We start from the raw sequence: 6,535 nt of genomic DNA on the forward strand, positions 1-6,535 counted from the left end.
ATATATATATATTACTCTGTAGCCTTTGAGAAACAACATCATATTCAGCATGCCCAACATTTAACCAATATGCAATGTACATCGAGTATGGCTCAAAATATATCATGAAGCATGGCCAACAAAACATGTTATCCAATGAAACAAAAACCCCCCCACACTTATTCCCAAAACAATTCCAAAGCTCCAAAATTCCTTAAGGATATGGTGATATCATGGTTTTTCATTTAAGGCTTGTAGTGAGCTTCAAAACAAGGAAAGGGAAACAAGGCTCAAAATGGCTATCAAAGGAATTAATTCAAGGTAAGTCCATTTGGCTAGAAGCTTATAAGAACAAAATTGCCTCAATCATTTCCAAATATGCATGTGAATTAGGAAGCATCAACAAGAATCAAGCCAAGGCTATTGTGCAAGCAATCAATGGGGCAAAACACACCAAATGATTATGATGATGGATGACTCAAATTCTCACAAAGGTAAACTCATCACTTTCAAATTAAGCTTTCAAAACTATCATGACATGTAGAGGAGAATCAAGGATTTCAAGTCACAAAATGTCAAGAAATTTTATTTTTAAAACAATTACCCATTTCTTAAACATATCCTATAATTCAAAGAAAAACATGCAAAGTCGTACATGCACACAAAATTGACCCAAAATATTAGACTAAAAATCCGACGAAACTAACAACATTAACAAATTAACACAACTAACAAATTAACAAAACCAACAAAACTAACAAAAACCAAAGAACACTCCCCCCCATACTTAAACAACACATTGTCTTCAATGTAGCACAATTAAGAGATTAAAAACAATTAAATCATCAAATACAATCGGACAAGTGTAATAAAAGCAAGGAAGGAGATAGGAAGAGAAGAACTCCCTAAGTCATGGTGGAGGAAGAGTAGGGTGGAGTAAGGAAGTCTTTTCCACCACTACATCCACTAAAGAAGGGTTCGTGAGGAATGGCTTAAGTCGATGGCCGTTGACCTTGAAGCTCTTGTTTGTGGAGTCGCTTTTGATCTCAACTGTACCGTAAGGAAAAACATTAGTAACAACAAAAGGACCAATCCACTTAGACCTCAACTTACCACTCATGAGTCCAAGCCTAGAATTATACAATAGCACTTTTTGCCCCACCATGAAGTCCTTCTTAACTATCATGCTATCATGGAACTTCTTGGTCTTTTCTTTGTAGAACTTGACATTCTCGTAGGCTTCTAGGTGGATTTCATCTAACTCACTCAGTTGCAACTTTCTTTCCTCACCAGCTTGATCCATGGAGAAGTTGCAAGTCTTCACTGCCCAGTATGCTTTGTGCTCAATTTCCACTGGAAGATGACATACCTTTCCAAAGACAACCCGATAATGAGACATTCCTATGGGTGCTTTGTAGGCAGTCCGATGTGCCCAGAGAGCATCATCAAGCCTAGTACTCCAATCTTTCCTGCTTGGCTGCACAATCTTCTCTAAAATTCTCTTAATCTCCCTGTTAGAAATTTCTGCCTGTCCATTGGTCTGGGGGTGGTATGGTATGGATACCCTGTGTACCACCCCATACTTTTTAAGCAGGGCATGCATTGTTTTGTTGCAAAAATGGGTTCCTTGATCACTAACAATTGCTTTAGGTACTCCAAACCTGCAAAACAGATTAGACCTGACAAAATCTGCAACAACTTTAGCATCATTAGTTCTAGTGGGCTTGGCTTCCACCCATTTTGAAACATAGTCAACTGCAAGGAGAATGTAAACATAACCAAAAGAGACAGGAAAAGGGCCCATGAAATCTATACCCCAGACATCAAACACCTCACAGAATAGCATAGGTTGCTGAGGCATTTGTTGTCGCCATGTAAGTGTATTTCCTGCTCTCTGACACTGCTCACAAGTGCTGCAGATCTTCCACGCATCCTTAAAAATGGTAGGCCAATAAAAACCACAATCAAGCACTTTGCGAGCTGTCCTTTGAACACCCAGATGACCTCCCGGTGCGGAAGAATGACAGAACTGCAGGACTGAGTCAGTCTCATGATCTGGAATGCATCGTCTAATTACCTGATCACTGCACAATTTCCACAAGTAGGGGTCATCCCAAATAAAATGCTTAGCATCACTTTTAATTTTATCTTTTTGGGCCTTAGATGCTAAGGGAGGAAAAACAGAGGCAACTAAATAATTGACAATGTTGGCAAACCAGGGAGTAGAAAGAGAGTCAGAAATACTATACAGTATATACAAATGATCATCCGGGAAACCATCCCGAATGGGTGAATCCGCATCTGATACACATTCGATCCGACTCAAATGATCAGCAACTAGATTTTGTGCTCCGCTCCTATCACGGATCTCCAAGTCAAACTCTTGGAGCCAGAGCATCCATCGGATCAACCTAGGCTTAGAATCAGCCTTCTTCAACAAGTACTTTAGAGTTGCATGGTCAGTATAAACAATAATGCGGGTACCAAGCAAATAAGATCGAAATTTTTCAAGAGCAAAAACTATGGCTAGAAGCTCTTTCTCAGTAGTAGTATAATTCGCTTGGGCAGCATCTAAAGTCCTAGAAGCATAATATATCACCCTGGGCAATTTATCAATTTTCTGAGCAAGGACAGCCCCCAATGCATAATTTGATGCATCACACATAAGCTCAAAAGGGGTTGTCCAATCGGGTGCCTGGATGATGGGGGTGGTAGTTAGCGCTCTTTTGAGGCAATCAAAAGCCTCTTTGCATCTGTCATTAAAGTCAAACTCCACCTCCTTTTGCAACAAGTTGGACAGTGGAAGGGCTACTTTGCTAAAATCCCTTATAAAGCGCCTGTAGAATCCTGCATGACCAAGAAAAGATCACACCTCTTGCACACAAGAGGGGTAAGGCAATTGTGAAATAACAGAAATTTTTGCAGGATCTACTTCAATACCCTTATTGGAAATAATGTGGCCTAAAACTATACCTTGCTCAACCATAAAATGACATTTTTCAAAATTTAGAACAAGGTTAGTTTCAATGCATCTATTCAAAACTTTTTCCAAACTATCCAAGCAACCATCAAAAGAGGATCCATATAAAGTGAAATCATCCATAAACACCTCTATGCAATTTTCTAAAAAATCACTGAAAATACTAATCATGCACCGCTGGAAGGTACCAGGGGCATTGCACAGGCCGAAAGGCATCCTCCTATAGGCAAAAGTGCCGAAGGGGCAGGTGAATATGGTCTTTTCCTGATCCTCAGGAGCAATAGTAATTTGCATATAACCAGAGAAACCATCAAGGAAACAGTAGTGGGATTTACCTGCCAGGCGTTCAAGCATCTGGTCAATGAATGGCAGGGGAAAATGGTCCTTTTTGGTAACCTGGTTCAGCCTCCTATAGTCAATGCAGACTCTCCAACTGTTCTGCACCCGAGTAGGAATCAGCTCCTCCTTCTCATTTTTTATCACTGTGAGGCCGGTCTTCTTTGGGACTACCTGAACGGGACTCACCCATTGGCTGTCGGAGATAGGATAAATGATTCCAGCTTGCAACAGCTTGGTTATCTCCTTCTTCACTACATCAAGAATCACTGGGTTGAGTCTTCTCTGTGGCTGTCTTACTGGTTTAGTTCCATCCTCTAAATTTATTTGATGCATACATGTGGATGGGCTAATACCAGGAATGTCCGCCAGGGTCCAGCCTATAGCCTTCTTATTCTTCTTGAGAACAGACAACAACTTCTCCTGTTGCTCATCAGCAAGGGAGGCAGATATAATCACTGGAAAACTTTTGCTATCATCCAAGTAAGCGTATTTCAAATTTGATGGCAGAGGCTTCAATTCTGGTGTGGTCGGCTGGATAGTGGTAGAAGGAGATGGTTTCTCAGCCTGTACCTCATAAAGAAAGTCAGAGGTATGTGTACTTCCTGAAACATGGTTAGTCCTATCTGACTCTATAAAATCAATCTCAAGAGGTAAAACACCACCACCAAACATGCAATCAATATCACTTTCAGATTCACTCTCAGCATCAAATTCAAACATATGATCAAGTACAATTTCAGACTCAATGCATGAAGAGTGAGAGGCATGCAGATTAGAGTAAAGATCAGTCATGTATTCATCAACAACATGGTCAATTATTTCAGCACGAAATACAAAAAGATCTTCAGATGGGTATTTCATAGCATCCAGAATGTTAAAATGAATAGTTATTTCACCAAACTCCATGGATAGTGTGCTTGCATAAACATCTATCTTAGTTCTAGCAGTTTTCATAAAGGGTCTGCCTAGAATGATGGGAACTGATCCTTGAGAAAATCCATCTTCCATATTCAAAATATAAAAATCAACAGGGAAAATCAGTTCACCAACTCTAACTAAGACATCTTCTATGAAACCAACAGGATAGGCAACACTTCTATTAGCTAAATGAATTACCACATCAGTTGATTGTAAGGGACCTAGAGATAGAGAATTAAAAATAGACAGAGGCATAACACTAACAGAAGCTCCTAAATCTAGCATGGCATTCTCGAACTTACTATTCCCTATAATACAAGGTATGCTGAATGTACCTGGATCTTTACATTTTTCAGGAATTTAGGGAACAGATTTACCAATCAATGCGGAGACATTTCTGCCCATGCTAATTCGTTCACTTCCTTTAAGCTTCCACTTGTTAGTGCACAACTCCTTCAAGAATTTAGCATATCTTCGAATTTGCTTTATTGCATCCAGCAGAGGTATGTTTACCTCTACTTTTCTAAATGTTTTCAAGATCTCTTTCTCTGCCTCTTCCATTTTTTTGTTTGGAAACTGCTCTTGGAGGGAATGGAAGAGGAGGGATGTGCTGCTTCTGCAAATCAGAATTGCCAGTGGAAGATTCACCTGCACAGAAATTGTTAGGTAAATTTTTGTCATTACCTTTTTCTGGGTTAGAGTGAAGTTGGGCAGGTTCATTTGTAGATGAGGAAGGTGCTACGGGTTGAGGTCCTTGACACTGCTTTCCCGACCTCAATGAAATGGCACTGACATTTTTGGGATTTTGGACAGCTTGAGAAGGCAGCTTGTCGGAATTCTAGGACTGTTGTTGATTCAATTGTGTAGCTAATTGTCCCATCTAATTGGCTAAGCTCTGAATGGAGGCTCTGGTCTCTTGTTGAAACTGCATGTTCTGCATCATCATTTGCCTCACAAGTTCTTCGAGGGAAGGTTGTGGAGGGGTCTCAACTGTTGGCTGTTTCTGGGGCTATTGTTGTTGGATTGGTGGAGGAATGTATGGTCTGCTTGGGCCAACAACATTTTGGAAGGAAGGAGCAGGCTGCTGTTGTTGCTGTTGAGGGCTAAACCATCTGAGATTAGGGTGATTCCTTCATCCAGGGTTGTATCTATTGCTGGAGAGGTCATAATTTTTCTGCTGTGGTTGATTTTGCTGCTGAGGTTGAGGAGGTCTATTGTAAATGTTTGCAGCATAAGCTTCGGGCTGCTCAATTGCTCCAGGTTGTTGCATGGAAGGGCAAAGGTCTGTATGGTGGTCAGCAGAGGAGCACAAACCACAAACCCTTGCGACAGGTACAGATTTCTGATTCAAGGCCAGCTGGGTTACCAAGTTAACCAATGCATCTAGTTTGCCTTCAAGCTTCTTAGTCTCAGATGATGCACCTAAGTTTGTAGCTACCTCATGCACTCCTCTAATGACTATGGCATCATTTCTGGCGCTAAACTGCTGGGAGTTGGAAGCCATCTTCTCAATTAAATTTCTGGCTTCAGCAGGAGTCATGTCTCCAAGGGCTCCACCACTGGCAGCATCTATCATACTTCTCTCCATATTACTGAGTCCTTCATAAAAATATTGGAGAAGAAGCTGCTCTAAAATCTGATGGTGGGGGCAACTAGCACATAGTTTTTTAAATCTCTCCCAGTACTCATACAGGCTCTCTCCACCGAGTTGTCTAATACCTGAGATATCCTTCCTGATGGCTGTGGTATTGGAAGCAGGGAAAAAATTTTCTAAGAATACTCTCTTAAGGTCATCCCAGCTCGTGATGGACCGTGGAGCAAGGTAATACAACCAGTCCTTTGCCACTCCCTCTAAAGAATGAGGAAAAGCCTTCAGAAATATATGATCCTCTTGGACATCTGGGGGTTTCATGGTGGAGCAGACAATATGAAATTCCTTCAAATGTTTGTGCGGGTCTTCACCTGCAAGGCCATGAAACTTTGGAAGCAAATGAATCAGTCCAGTTTTAAGAACATATGGAACATCCTCATCAGGGTATTGGATGCACAAGCTTTTATAGGTGAAATCAGTTGCAGCCATTTCCCTTAGAGTCCTCTCACGGGGTGGAGGTTGTGCCATGTTCTCAAAATGTTCAAAATCAGAATGCTTAGAATCAGAATGCTCAAAATTATAATGCTCCAAATCAGGATGTTCAAAATCACCAATAACAGAATGCACAGATTCACCAGTAATGGAATGCTCAGGATGATCAAAAGGTATAAAATGATGCCTAACTAATCTATGAAATGTCCTATCTATCTCAGGATCAAAGGGTTGTA

General features: G+C 40.8%; 1 non-coding gene across 1 annotated transcript; it reads left to right on the forward strand.

Moving 5' to 3' along the window:
• Nucleotides 1-5,850: 5,850 nt before the first annotated feature.
• Nucleotides 5,851-5,957, forward strand: LOC114404404. Its single transcript, XR_003664957.1, has one exon. It is a non-coding gene; the product is annotated as a small nucleolar RNA R71 (small nucleolar RNA).
• The last annotated feature ends 578 nt before the right edge of the window (nt 5,958-6,535 follow it).

The sequence above is a fragment of the Glycine soja genome, unplaced genomic scaffold (genome assembly GCF_004193775.1).
Source record: "Glycine soja cultivar W05 unplaced genomic scaffold, ASM419377v2 tig00033346_1_pilon, whole genome shotgun sequence".
NCBI lineage: Eukaryota > Viridiplantae > Streptophyta > Magnoliopsida > Fabales > Fabaceae > Glycine > Glycine soja.